Source organism: Bufo gargarizans, chromosome 7, assembly GCF_014858855.1.
Source record: "Bufo gargarizans isolate SCDJY-AF-19 chromosome 7, ASM1485885v1, whole genome shotgun sequence".
Classification (NCBI taxonomy): domain Eukaryota; kingdom Metazoa; phylum Chordata; class Amphibia; order Anura; family Bufonidae; genus Bufo; species Bufo gargarizans.
In genome coordinates, this window is record NC_058086.1 from 202564715 (window position 1) to 202580780 (window position 16066).

Consider the following 16066-nt stretch of genomic DNA (forward strand, 5'->3'; position numbering starts at 1 on the left):
GAATATGGTTGCATGGCAGGCTTTAGGGACGGTTTTTATTTTGCCATACGATATGGTTGCGATATAAGGGGCTATAGCTGGTGCTTATTCGGGTACCATAGCTTGCAAGGTTATGGGGGCCCCGTGGTTGGAGGGTATGGGGCCATTGTAGCTCATAATGTGCTTATCCTGGCACCATGCTCTTAAAGGGGTTTGTCCAGCATAGACGTTAACTGGAAAATTCTGATTGGTTGAAAAGTAAATGACGGAACCCAAGACCCACATACAAAATTCAGGCCAGTTGGCAAGTGTACCAGATGTGGTCACTCTCCATTAAAGTCCGTGCGAGATGCCGAAACAGCAGTCTTCTTCACTTCGACATGGAGAGCAGCCACTCATGTGATGCCACTTCTCCTTGAAATTAGCTTATGAGGGGTTCTGCTTCTCCTTAAACGGGTTGGTCCATCTCGGACATTGATAGCATATCTCTAGGCTATGCCATCAATATCAAATAGGTATGAGTCCCACCTCTAGGAGCCTCTCTTATCTCTAGAATGGGGCCCCTGAAGTGAACAGAGAGCAGCCGCGCATGCGTAGCCACCCTCGGTTCACCGCTACGGGACATCTGAAATAGCAGTGAATAGAGAGGTGGCCGTGCATGCATGATGCGTTTGCCATTCACCGCTGTGGACTTCCGAAAACAGCCGAGCGCAGTTGCCCGGCTATTTTCAGAACTCCCATAGCAATGAATAGAGAGCAACCCGCAAATCTGCAGTACACTCTCCTTGACTTCAGGGGCTCCATTCTGTTGATAGGAGCAAGTCCCAGAGGTGGGACTCGTCCCTATCTGACTTTGAGGGCGTATCCTAGTAATATGCCATCAATGTCTGAGATGGGAATAGCCCTTTAAGGGTGTTTCTCCTAGCAACCAGGAGGATGACCGCTGCAGGAAGGATGGGAAAAGGAGTGCAGCAAAGGTCAGACAGATGCTGGCGGTAAGGGGACTCTATTATTAGGAGGACAGACAGGGTCATCTGTCACCGAGACCATGAATGCCAAACAGTGTGTGGTCTGCCGGGTGCTCGGGTTCGGCATATGGCGGATCGGATTGACAGATTGCTGGGTGGGGCTGGTGAAGACCCGGCGGTCATGGAACACATTGGCACCAATGACAAAGTCAGGGGGAGATGGAAGGTCCTTAAAAATGATTTTAGGGAACAAGGAGAGAAGCTCAAGTCCAGGACCTCCAAGGTAGTGTTTTGAGAAATACTACCAGTACCACAAGCGTTACCAGAGAGACAACGGGAGCTTAAGGAGTTAAATAAGTGGCTCAGAAGCTGGTGCAGGATGGAAGGGTTTGGGTTCATGGAGAACTGGGCCGACTTCTCGGTCGGTTACAGGCCTTACAGTAGGGACGGGCTGCACCTTAATGGGGAGGGTGCAACTGTCCTGGAGGAAATAATGGTTAGATAGATTGTAAACTAGGATCTGGGGAGTGGGTGGGGGGTCATACTAATAAGGGGGTAGATAGTGTAGATAGAGAGTGGGATACAGAAGGGGACAGTGGGGATTTAGTGGGGCTGGGGTTAGCGAGGAAAGTAGGGAGTAGACTGGGAATAACAATACATTTATGAAAAATAGAACTGCTGGTAACAAGAACCTGTTACATACAAACATCAAACAAGGCAACCCAAAAATCCCGGATATTCACTTTACAGGTAATAGTAATTTAAAATGTATTTTCACAAATGCCAGAAGTCTAGATAGAAAAAAGGGGAGCTGGAGGCTCTGGTACTAGAAGAACACATAGATGTAGTTGGTGTGGCTGAGACCTGGTTGGACTCTTCACATGACTGGGCTGTTAATATTGAGGGTTTTGTTTTACACTATTTAGGAAAGACCGGGTCAATAGAAAAGGCGGTGGCGTGTGCCTGTATGTGAGGAGTGACCTGAAGACAAGTGTGAAAGAGGCAATTGTGGGTCCAGATGGTGAGGATGTGGAAACCTTATGGGTGGAAGTTCAAAGGGATATAAACACTGAAAAAATTATACTTGGTGTAATTTATAGACCCCCTAACATGACAGAGGAGATAGAAAGGCAAATGTATAACCAAATAGAGCGGCTGCACAGGCTGGTACAGTGGTCATAATGGGAGATTTTAACTTCCCAGACATTGACTGGGGTCTTGGTTCTGCCTCAACCACAAAGGGGAGAAAATTCCTTAACTTGCTGCAGGACCACTTTATGGGCCAGTTTGTAGAAGCTCTCACTAGGGGCGATGCTCTGTTGGATCTGGTAATTTCTAATGATGCAGAGCTTGTTGGAAATGTTACTGTTCGAGAAACACTAGGTAATAGTGACCACAATATAATTATATTCCCCATAAACTATAAGAAGCAAACTCTGTCGGGCAGAGCAAAGATACTAAATTTCAAAAAGGCTAATTTCCCTAGGTTGAGGGCAGCATTTCAGGGCAGCTACTGTCACATAATAAGGCCTCATGCACACGACCGTTGTGTGCATCCGTGGCCGTTGTGCCGTTTTCCGTTTTTTTTCACGGACCCATTGACTTTCAATGGGTCCGTGGAAAAATCGGAAAATGCACCGTTTGGCAGCCGCATCCGTGAGCCGTGTTTCCTGGCCGTGAAAAAAATATGACCTGTCCTATTTTTTTCACGGCCAACGGTTCACGGGCCCATTCAAGTCAATGGGTCCGTGAAAGAACACGGATGCACACAAGATTGGCATCCGTGTCCGTGATCCGTGGCCGTAGGTTTTAGTTTCATAGAGACGGATCCGAAGATCCGTCTGCATAAAAGCTTTTTCTGATCTAAGTTTTCACTTCGTGAAAACTCATTTCCGACAGTATATTCTAACACAGAAGCGTTCCCATGGTGATGGGGACGCTTCTAGTTAGAATACACTGCAAACTTTGTACAAGACTGCCCCCTGCTGCCTGGCAGCACCCGATCTCTTACAGGGGGATATGATAGTACAATTAACCCCATCATATCCCCCTGTAAGAGATCAGGGCTGCCAGGCAGCAGGGGGCAGACCCCCCCCCCCCTCCCCAGTTTGAATATCATTGTGCGGCCCCCCCCCCTCCCCTGTTGTTAACTCGTTGGTGGCCAGTGTGCGCACCCCCCTCCCTCCCTCCCTCTATTGTTTTAATACATTGGGGCCAGTGTGCGCGCCCCCCCCCAACCCCCCCTCCCTCCCTCTATTGTTTTAATACATTGGGGCCAGTGTGCGCGCGCCCCCCCAACCCCCCCTCCCTCCTTCTATTGTTTTAATACATTGGGGCCAGTGTGCGCACCCCCCCAACCCTCCCTCTATTGTAATCATCATCGGTGGCAGCGGAGTAGAAGATTTTCATACTTACCTGCTTCTTGCTGCTGCGATGTCTGCGTCCGGCCGGGAGCTCCTCCTACTGGTAAGTGACAGGTCTGTGCGGCGCATTGCTGTCACTTACCAGTAGGAGGAGCTCCCGGCCGGACGCAGACATCGCAGCAGCAAGAAGCAGGTAAGTATGAAAATCTTCTACTCCGCTGCCACCGATGATGATTACAATAGAGGGAGGGAGGGGGGGGGGGGGGGGGGGGTTGGGGGGGGGGGTGCGCACACTGGCCCCAATGTATTAAAACAATAGAGAGAGGGAGGGAGGGGGGGTTGGGGGGGCGCGCGCACACTGGCCCCAATGTATTAAAACAATAGAGGGAGGGAGGGGGGGGTTGGGGGGGCGCGCGCACACTGGCCCCAATGTATTAAAATAATAGAGGGGGGGTTGGGGGGCGCGCGCACACTGGCCCCAATGTATTAAAACAATAGAGGGAGGGAGGGGGGTGCGCACACTGGCCACCAACGAGTTAACAACAGGGGAGGGGGGGCCCACTGGCCACCAATGAGTTAAAAACAGGGGGGGGGGGGTCTGCCCCCTGCTGCCTGGCAGCACCTGCCAGGCAGCAGGGGGCAGTCATGTACACAGTTTTTTTGTATATTCTAACCTGAAGCGTCTCCATCACCATGGGAACGCCTCTGTGTTAGAATATACTGTCGGAAATGAGTTGCACGATGTAGCTCATATCCGACAGTATATTCTAACATAGAGGCGTTCCCATGGTGATGGGGACGCTACAAGTTAAAATATACCATCGGATTGGAGAAAACTCCAATCCGATGGTATAACAGAACTCCAGACTTTACATTGAAAGTCAATGGGGACGGATCCGTTTGAAATGGCACCATATTGTGTCAACATCAAACGGATCCGTCCCCATTGACTTGCATTGTAATTCAGGACGGATCCGTTTGGCTCCGCACGGCCAGGCGGACACCAAAATGACTTTTTTTTCATGTCCGTGGATCCTCCAAAAATCAAGGAAGACCCACGGACGGAAAAACGGTCACGGATCACGGACCAACGGAACCCCGTTTTGCGGACCGTGAAAAAAAACGTCCGTGTGCATGAGGCCTAATACTGAGGATAAATGGGAGAGCTTTAAATCCACATTCAGTAATTGCACAAAAAAATGTATTCCTTTAGGTAACAAGTATAAATGGCTAAAATTAAACCCCCCATGGCTTATAGCTACTGTAATACGGGCAATAAAAGACAAAAAAAAGGCATTTAAAAAAAATACAAATCTGAGGGGTCAGCTGTAGTGTTTGAAGATTACAAAGGGCGTAATAAAATCTGTAAAAAGGAGATAAAATTAGCAAAAATACCAAAACGAACAGCAGGTGGCAAAAGAGAGCAAAACAAATCCCCAAAAATTCTTTAAATATATAAATGCCAAAAAACCTAGGTCTGAGCAGGTAGGTCCCCTAAATAATGGTAAGGGGGGGGGGGTAATGAAGATGAGGAAAAGGCAGAGTTACTTAATGTTTTTTTTAGCTCTGTATATACAAAAGAAGAGAAAGGAGCTGATATCTGTGGAGCCGGGGCTGTTAGTACATCCAGTGATATACTCACTTGGCTAACTGTAGATATGGTCCAAGATAAAATAAATAAGGTAAATGTGAACAAGTCTCCGGGTCCAGATGGATTCCACCCAAGAGTGCTTAAAGAGCTCTGTTCAGTCATTGCTGTGCCCCTGTTTATAATTTATAAGATTCTCTAGGTACTGGTACAGTGCCAAGTGATTGGCACAAGGCAAATGTGGTGCCCATATTCAAAAAAGGATCAAGGTCAGTGATGGCGAACCTTTTAGAGACCGAGTGCCCAAACTGCAACCCAAAACCCACTTATTTATCGCAAAGTGCCGACACGGTAATTCACCCTGAATACTACAGTCCAGTATAGTGTATCTTCCATGTACTTTATCATTTAGCTATAATAGCCTGCCTACATTCAGTGCGCTGCCTGTGCTGTTCATAGTGCACCCTGCGCTGATGAATGGCAGGAAAAGTCTATGGCATATTGGTACACCACAGACTTATTCCAGGATGTGGGTGCCCACAGGGAGGGCTCTGAGTGCCACCTCTGGCACCCGTGCCATAGGTTCGCCACCACTGATCTAGGTCCTCCACAGGTAATTATAGACCTATAGGCTTGGAAAGTATAGTCTGTAACTGGCTGAAGTACCGTGTCCAGAGAGTTGTGGTCAATGATTCCTATTCCGAATGGTCCCGGGTTATAAGTGGTGACCCCAAGGTTCAGTGCTGGGTCCTCTATTATTTAATTTATTTATTAATGATATTGAGGACGGGATTAATAGCACTATATCTATTTTTGCAGATGACACTAAGCTGTGTAGTACTGTGCAGTCTATGGAAGATGTACATATACTACAAGCTGACTTGGACACTCTGAGTGATTGGGCATCAACTTGGCAAATGAGGTTCAATGTGGACAAATGTAAAGTTCTGCATCTCAGTAGTAATAATCTCTGTGCTTCATATGTCCTAGGGGATGTAACACTGGGAGAGTCACTTATAGAGAAGGATTTGGGTGTCCTTGTGGATAGTAGATTAAATAACAGCACAATGTCAATCAGCTGCCTCTAAGGCCACCAGGATATTGTCATGCCTTAAACGAGGCATGGACTCGCGGGGCAGGGATATAATATCACCACTTTACAAAGCGCTGGTGCGGCCTCATCTGGAATACGCAGTCCAGTTCTGGGCACCAGTACATAGAAGGGATGCACTGCAGCTGGAAAAAGTAGAGAGAAGAGCGACTAAACTGATAAGGGGCACGGAGGGTCCAAGTTATGAGGAAAGATTAAAATAATTGAATTTATTTAGACTTGATAAGAGACGTCTAGGGGGGGACATGATTAACCTATACAAATATATAGATGGGCCATACAAAAAATACGGTGAAAAACTGTTCCATGCAAAATGCCCTCAAAAGACAAGGGGGCACTGCCTCCGACTGGAGAGGAAAACGTTCAGTCTCCAGAAGCATCAAAGCTTCTTTACTGTAAGAACTGTGAATCTGTGGAATAGACTTCCTCAGGACGTGGTCACAGCAAGAACAGTGGACAGTTTAAAAAAAGTATTAGATTAATTCTTAAAAGTAAACAACATTAATGTTTATGAAAACGTGTAGAAATCTGAGTCTCACTTCCTTCTGGGATTCGTGTCCCCACCTATCCCTTGGTTGAACTTGATGGACGTATGTCTTTTTTCAACCGTATTAACTATGTAATTATGTAACATGACTAATGTAAAAAATGAAAATCAGACATCATATAGCACATGACAGCCCTGTACCTCACATGGACACAGATCTCCCCATTCATTGCTCTGCTAGATTTATATCAAGCTGGCAGCTCAAGGGGAGTGTCCTTTCTGCTGCAGCTCAGGGGGCGTGTCTCAGCTCTCCCTATCACAGCTCAGGGGGCGTGTCTTAGCTCTCCCTATCACCGCTCAGGGGGCGTGTCTTAGCTCTCCCTATCACAGCTCAGGGGGCGTGTCTCAGCTCTCCCTATCACAGCTCAGGGGACGTGTCTCAGCTCTCCCTATCACAGCTCAGGGGGCGTGTCTCAGCTCTCCCTATCACAGCTCAGGGGGCGTGTCTCAGCACTCCCTATCTCAGCTCAGGGGGCGTGTCTCAGCTCTCCCTATCACAGCTCAGGAGGCATGTCTCAGCACTCCCTATCACAGCTCAGGGGGCGTGTCTCAGCTCTCCCTATCACAGCTCAGGGGGCATGTCTCAGCACTCCCTATCACAGCTCAGGGGGCGTGTCTCAGCTCTCCCTATCACAGCTCAGGAGGCAGTTGAAAGATGAAACTGAGCATGTGCAGCCTTCTCAGCGAGCAGGACGAAGAAATAAGAAAAAGAACAAACAGCAGGTGGCGCTATACAGATACATTTTATTGAATAGCTCAGCGGTTATAATACATTTTTAATTACATGCAATTACAAAAGTATTCAGATCCCAGGTGCTGGTTTGAAAACTGTAGAATATTGTTCATGGGATGACCTCGTTAAGGAGATATTTTGCTTAACATGAAACAAATCAGAATTATATGTTATATGCATTTTCTCAATATTCTTAAAGTGGTACTCCCACCTTATAAAGTAAAAGAATATCACTAGGATATGCCTCCACTTTACGATCGTGGGGAGGGGGAATTTGCGATCTCTGGGATCCCCACTGATCCTGAGAATGATGAGGCTAAACGCTGAGCCCCCCACTAAGGTTTTCTTTGTAAAAGCTAAAACAGCGCTGCAGCCCCTTCATTGTCAGGATCTGTAGGGGTCCCAGAGATCAGCCCCCTAAGTGGTGGGATATCCTAGAAATGTGCCGCCACTTTGTAAGATGGGAAACTCCTTAAAGGCGTTGTCGATACAGAAAGAGGGTTTCTGTTGGTTGGTGGAGGAACTTGCAAAATTGCTATTTTGACCCCCCCCCCCCCCCCCCAATAATGCGGCCATGCTGTGACCGAAACCCAGCAGTAATAGGACAATCTCACTGACTCCACATATGGGACCTGTTCATACAAGATTTTGGAGTAGTTTACCCTAAGGCTGCATAGCTGAAATTATAAATGTGTTATGTGCAGCAGTGCTAACCCTATTGCAGTCTGCACTGAAGACGAGCCATGGATGGAAGCAGTGCTGACCCATTATCTGATAGGATCTCGGTCCTGCTGCCTGTCTGCGCTTCCCCGGACTCGGGAATGGCCTGGTCATGCAGTAATAAACAGCTAAACCTCAGAAACAGTTGAATATAATATTAATAGGATGAATAACGGAACCACTTAGATACTTTACACCAGATTTTTTATGGTTTAAAGGGACATACACATAGATAGTAAAAGAACAGACAGCACCCTCTAATGGCCAGAAGACATAACACAGCATAATATTGTTTTATGAGTGATATTTTGTGTGTAATCCAGAGAGACGCCGTCTGCAATGCTGGAAATAGATTTATGTAATATTATCCCTTAGATAGAGGTCATCTGAACGCCCTGTCAACGAAACTCCCCCATACACATGCAAGCTTGGCCAAGCATGCATGTTCTCAATGGGAAGAGGGGAATGAGACACTTCTAGCGGTGACTTATCTGCTTCAAGAGCAAGGGCATGTTACTGGTGTCTTCTCATGGGGTTGAGGGCCCCCTCAGGCACCAGGGCCCAGTTTAACCCCCTATACCCCCTCAGGATGGGATTTTCACAAGAAAGGTACAGGTATGTTTTGGAGGCACTTACCCTATGTGGCGGTATGCCCACTATGAAACTAATTTTAGAGGTGACCCCCTTCTAAAGGAGAGCATAAACATAAGATAAGTCCAACACCGCCCACCATCTAATGTGTATGGTGTCCCGACCCCATGGGCGGACTGGGAACGTAAAGTGGTCCTGGTAAAAAAAAAAACTCAGTGGCCCCCTCTTTGTAGGCAGGAGCAAATTGACAGAAGGTGGGGCAAGAGAAGTAGGCGGGGCCATCATTACCATAGTACAGAACAAAATACCGCCCCTGCAGAACCCGATACCACAGTGGAGCACAAAACACTGCCTACATTAAAGGGGTTGTCTCATCTCAGACAATGGGGACATGTCGCTAGGATATGCCCCTATTGTCTGATAGTTGCGGGTCCCACCACCGGGACCCGCACCTATCTCCTAAACAGAGCCCCGAAAGTGGTGGAGGGTGCACTGCGCATGCACAGCCGTCCTCCCTTCATTTCTATAGGTGCCGCCCGAAAATAGCCAAGCGCTGGCTCAGCTATTTCCATCGGGCCAATAGAAGTGAAAGGGAGCGGTGGCCGGTCATGCGCGGTGCGCTCTCATTCACTTCAATGGGGAGAAAGCTTGGTGGTAGCCTTGTAGGGCTCCGTTCTCCATATAGGTGCAGGTCCCACCTATTAAACAATGGGGGCATATCCCAGCGATATGCCCCCATTGTCTCCGATGAGAATACCCCTTTAACTAATGCTGAGAGCATCAGATCTTTCTTTACCTGGCTGGCGGCCAAGAAGAGGGATTGGGTACCGACCCACCGGGAAATTTCACTGTAGGGTCTATGACCAGTCCACCCATGCCTGGGCGGAGAGGAAAGAAGAGCTGAACATGTTGGATTCTGTATTCTGTTCACAGGGCCGAGGGGAGCAGCCACAAGCAATGAGATTCCACCGCTACATGTATGTTCAGTATATTGATGAGCAGGCGAATTCCGACTGCACAAGCGAAGGTTCCTCAAAGCTTTTATCAGAAAGGGACATGGTGGAGGCGTTGGGTCTCTGTCCCTTTAAATAGAACAGGAAGCTTCCGGGTTTTCCATTGTCACTAGAATGTGTCATTCAATCTGCATTGTGATAGAATCCAGGACATAGGTCGGGCGTGCGCGATGAGTGCTGTACGGAGACATAGCGCAGCAGCCAGACTTATCTATGGGCCTGCAATGGCATTTTCTCAAGGATTCCATTGCATGTTGTGTTACTGAGTTAGGCCTCAAGCACACGACCGTTGTGTGTTTTGCGGTCCGCAAATTGCAGATCCGCAAAACACGGAAGGCGTCCGTGTGGGTTCCGCAATTTGCGGAATGGCACGGACAGCCATTGTCCGCAAAACGGTTATATTTTTTTTGCGGACCATGGTACTGTCCGCAACTTTTGCGTCCCTATTGAAGTGAATGGGTCCGCATCCGAGCCGCAAAAACTGCGGCTCGGATGCGGACCAAAATAATGGTCATGTGCATGAAGCCTTATTTTTCTATCTTCTATATTCTTGCATCTCCAGGAATATTCAGTGTCATAGGTGTCAATGCTACAGAACCACAGGGACACCGGGTGCTGCCATCCGTACAGGCTCTGTGCCCGCTGCCACGCTGTGTGCATGAGGTCTTACGGTATAATTAGGAGTTGTATTGTAGAGGATGATCCCGTCCTTGTCTTTTATCTTCCAGAGATAGCGCTGTGTCTGCAGGATAACGGTTATCTCCGCAGGCTATAGCGGACCACCCATATAGATCGCTGCAGAATATGGCGTGCTATCATTGTGAGGTTACTAATAACGTACATTATCTGTGTGTGACGTATGGCTCCAGGGACAAGATATGGCTGCTCGGTCTGCTGTGCTAGGCATGTTGTCTATATGATTATAGGGGGTTATAAAGCTGCTGAACACATTGGGGGTCATTTAGGAAGACCGGCTTTCTGCGCTGCCAGTAGATTCACCTAATTTGTTTGCTTCTGGAGTGAAAAACTACTGGCGAGGATGGAGTAAAAGCACCAGTGCGAAAAATCATTGTTACATAGGTGTTTACAGGGCATCTGTCAGCAGTTTTGCACCTATGGCACCGGCTGACCTGTTCCCTGTGCTCTTGGCAGCTGAAGGCATCTGTGTTGGTCCCATGTTCCTATGTGCCCTCTCTGTAACTGCCATGTCCTCCCCACTTTGAATGAGGGCCAGGCAGCCATGATCACATTTAGGGCTCATTCACACGGCCGTTGTTTGGCCGCTCCGTGCATTGGGGGCCGCAATTTGCAGTCCCTAATGCACGGGCACCATCCATACGGCTGTGCAACGGATCCAGACCCATTCAACTTGAATGGATCCGTGATTCATCCACACCGCACAAAAAAATAGATAACGTTTTTATTTTTTGCGGTGCGGAGGCCCTCCATAGTGCTTCAGTGGGGTTCCCTATTACACCAACCTTCCGGATTGTGGACCCATTCACTTGATACGGTGTGCACAAGGCCCGTGCACGCATATTGCGCCTGTGGTAGGGAAGAAGGGGTGTATATGCGCTTTTGTGCTACTTAAAGAGTCTAACAGTAGCGCCAAGTGATGAGCGCATCGTCCGACAGAGGGTGTGCAGTGGAGGATGGCTCAAGCAGATTGGGCCACACTGACCAGTCCCTGGCGGGGGACAAGGAGTTGGGGTGAGTGGCTACGTGACCAGGAGACAGCGTGAGATGCCAAAAGTGGCCCTCAGGGAGTACTGGAGAAATGAGAGTCCTCCAACTGCCACGGTGTAAAGGATACTACCATGTAGCAGAACCAAGAGCGTGGGGGGAAGCGTGCCACAGTAAGGGTCCATTCACACGTCAGTAGCGTATTGCGGATCCGCAATACACCCGGCCGGCACCCCTATAGATATGCCTATTTTTGTCCGCAACTGTGGACAAGAATAGGACATGTTCTAAGTTCGGGGCCGCGCTCCGGAAATGCGGATGCGGAGAGCTCACAGTGTGCTCTCCACATCCATTCCTGCCCCATCGAAAATGAATGGGTCTGCACCCGTTTCCGATAATGCGAAACGGATGCGGACCCATTTGCAGACGTGTGAATGGACCCTAAGTGTGCGGCCACGTGGTCGGGATTTCTGATTGAGTTTTGAAAGTCAAAACCAGGAGTGAATAAAAATAAATAAATAAAAGAGTGGAAGTCGTGTCTGTCCTTTATACTTTGCTCTCATTTTATGATGCACTCCTGATTTTGGCTTCCGGTACTGAATGTAGAAACCCGGCCGCGCGGTCTTAGGGCTCATGCACACAACTGTTGGTGTTTTGCGGATCCACAAAACATGGATACTGGCCTTGTGCATTCCGCATTTTGCCAGTCCTATCCTTGTTCATAATGGTCAGGTGGACATATAGACACGGAATCCACACAGAGTCATTTCCGTTTTTTTTTTTTTGCTGACCCATTGAAGTGAATGGTTCCGCATACAGCCCTAAGCGTGCTGGAGCAATGGCATAGCAGCTATCCCACGAGGGTGCACATTCCCTAATATTCTGTATCCGAGGGACATTTAGTCGTGTATTCTGCTGTGCTGCTCCTATGGCTTCTTCAAAGACCTCAGCACCTGCTACGTGTAATGCAGCAATACTGCGCCCGGTCACTTCCTCGCCCTTTCTATGGGGTATGTGCTGGACAATCTGTGCACAGAGGGGGAAGTGCAGCAGGTTTTAGTTCAAAGGTCACCCCCCCTGTGCCCTGGGGGCATTGACAACCCAGGCACCAGGACACTGAAACTCTGGGGACAGCGGGGGGTGCAGATCTTCCTTTAGTTTTCTATGTAGAGCCCGATAGTTTCTTCTGACACAACGAGCAACCTCCATTCACTAGGAGATACTATCACATTCTGATCGGTGGGGATCTGACGGCCCCCCATAAGTCTGGCAGTGCTCCTGCCGCCGCTCGTCCCCATGCAGCGGTGTGCCGGCGGCAGATCGGGATTACACAGCACTATCTGCCGCTGGCAAATGCAGATCATTCAGCATCAGCGCGCTGAAAGAAATGTAATACCCAATGAACGAGCGTCATTCATCAGGCAGTCAGAGGCGGTATCGGACTAGGAACGCTCGTCAGTGATTATCGAGCAGAAAATCTGCCCATCTAATATACCCTTTAGACAGGACGATCTGCTGCCCGGGAACGATGATTGAGGTGTCCGCACCACAGATCTTTTCACCTAATGAACAGAGCATCTGTGGCACCTTTAGGGCTCATTCACACGAGCGAGTCTTCAGGGTGCGATGCGTGAAGCAAACGTATAGCATCCGGACTGAATCCTGATCATTTCTGCATTCAGGAAAAGCCGCAGCCTGTTCCGTCTTTCACGCAGCCCCGGCTCCATAGAAGTGAATGGAGCTTCAGTGAAAAACACATTGTATCCGGATGCAATGCATTTATCGCTGATGGTTGCTAGGAGACGTAGACTGTTATTCTTCAGTTTTTTTCATTCGCGTGAAAACTGCATCAAAAACTGATTGCACCCACACAGAAAAAACTGAAACACTGAACACAATCGCAAGCAAAACTGACTGAAATTGCCTGCAAAACCATCAGTTTTTTCTTGAACAGATCATGACAAAATCCGTATCGATCGTGTGAAAGAAGCCTTAGGCCCCTTGCAGACGAGCGTGTCCGGAGGCGTTGCGGGTGCGTTGCGGCAAACCCATGCGAGAAGGTACCCAATTGCAGTCAGTTTTGACTGCGATTGCGTTTCGTTGTTCAGTTTTTATCTTGAGGGTGCAATGTGTTTTGCACGCAAGTGATAAAAAACTGAATGTGGTACCCAGACCCGAACCCGGACTTCTTCACAGAAGTTCAGGTTTGGGTTCGGTGTTGTGTAGATTGTATTATTTCCCCTTATAACATGGTTATAAGGGAGAATAATAGCATTCTGAATACAGAATACATAGTACAATAGCGCTGGAGGGGTTAAAAAAAAATAAAAAAATTTTTAACTCACCTTAATCCACTTGATCGCGAAGCCCGGCTTCTCTTCTGTCTTCTTCTTTGAGGAATAGGACCTTTGATGACGTTACTGCGCTCATCACATGGTCCATCACATGATCTTTTGCCATGGTGATTGATCATGTGACGGACCATGTGATGTGCGTAGTGACGTCATCAAAGGTCCTTTATCTCCTGCACAGCAAAGATGAAGACAGAAGAGAAACCATGTTATAAGGGAAAATAATAATGATCGGGTCTCCATCCCGATCGTCTCCTAGCAACCGTGCGTGTGAAAATCGCACCGCATCTGCACTTGCTTGCGATTTTCACGCAGACCCATTCACTTCTATGGGGCCAGGGCTTCGTGAAAAACGCTGAATATAGAACATGCTGCAATTTTCATGCAACGCACAAGTGATGCGTGAAAATCACCGCTCATGTGAACAGCCCCATAGAAATGGATGGGTCCGGATTCTGTGCGGGTGCAATGCGTTCACCTTACGCATTTGCACCCGCGCGGAAATCCCGCCCGTGTGAAAGGGGCCTTAGGCCTCTTTCACACGAGCGTTAAGGATTAGGTCCGGATGCGTTCAGGAAAACTAGCAACACTTTGCAAGCAAGTCCAGTGCGATTGCGTTCAGTTGTTCAGTTTTTTCCGTGCAGGTGCAATGCGTTTTGATGCAGTTTTTGATAAAAAACTGAAGGTTTACAAACAACATCTCTTAACAACCATCAGTGAAAAACGCATCGCACCCGCACTTGCTTGCGGATGCAATGCGTTTTTCACGCAGCCCCATTCACTTCTATGGGGCCAGGGCTGCGTGAAAAACAACGCTCATGTACACAGACCCATTGAAATTAATGGGTCAGGATTCAGTGCGGGTGCAGCACGTTCACGTCACGCATTGCACCTGCGCAGAAAACTCTCTCGTGTGAAAGGGGCCTTAGGCCTCATTCACGTGTCAGTGATACATGTCCATGTTGCATGTTTTCTACGGACAGCACATGGATCCGTGATTTTATTCATGCATCCGTGCTTTTCTGCAGAGCGTGGGAACGCGGAGTTGTGCAATTTGGCAAGTGTTGCTGACCAAACACTTCCATCCAATGCGTCTGTGAAAACAGCAGGCAGGACACAGATGTTATCATGTTTGGTCAATGTCTCTGTGATTCATTGCATAGAGGGCTGATCAAAATGTTATCAAAAAAAGAATAAAACTTGTCGTTTTTGTGGATACAATGAATGGATGAACCACGGTGAAGAAACATCCAGATGCAAGATACAGGTGCAAAATGGTCCACGTTTTTGCGTCCGCAATGTGGACACGGTCATCTGAATAAGACTTTACATTGACTGTTCTGGTTGCCAGGCAGCTTTTCCAGACAAACTTAAACGAGAGCTAATTAATAACTGATGACATATTTAGGCCCCTTTCACACAGCCCACCAATCCATTGGGGGGTCATTTACTAACGCCACGTCAGTTTTTGACGTATAAAAAAGTGGCAAGACTTTTTAACTGCCCATGCAATGATATTTCATCATATGGGTGTTCTTATACTGTCCTGGGGACTGGAGGGGCTAGGACATCGGCCCCTGTGAATTCAACAACATTTATGCCAGGTGTAAATGATGTCTAAAATCTACTCAAGGCAAGGACTCAGACTGCCAGAGGACGCGCCTTGCTTAAAAAGAGGCGCAAGCATCCTAATAAATGAGGTGCATCCTCCAGCAGCCGGTGTAAAATGGCAGTCTCTGATAGATCACCCCTATTGACGTTGACCCATCAGTGATTTTCCATGGACTGTGGGTCAGTTATGACTCCATGGAAGCATGTCCTATTTTTTCCATGATTACGGATCACTCATGTACATTATCGTCTATGGGTTTGTGAAAACCACGGGCACGACACAGATGCCATCCATGTTTGGTCCATGGTTTTCATGGACCATTGGTAGGAGATGGAAACTAATTTTCAACCTAGCAGTGTCCGTAGAATATGGATGACACATGGAGGGCAAAAAATGGACACACTGGCCAAACACGGATCCCACTGACCGTCTTGTCACAGATGTCATCATGGACACAGACATGTGAATGAAGCCTTACTGGTGATTTATGGTAATTACTCTTATTACTAGGAGTATTTCCAGTGGAATGCATACAGAACAGTACTGATACAATGTATCTTCCAGTATCCTATTACTAGGAGTATTTCCAGTGGAATGTATACAGAACAGTACTGATACAATGTATCTTCCAGTATCCCATTACTAGGAGTATTTCCAGTGGAATGTATACAGAACAGTACTGATACAATGTATCTTCTAGTATCCTATTACTAGGAGTATTTCCAGTGGAATGCATACAGAACAGTACTGATACAATGTATCTTCCAGTATCCTATTACTAGAAGTATTTGCAGTGGAATACATACA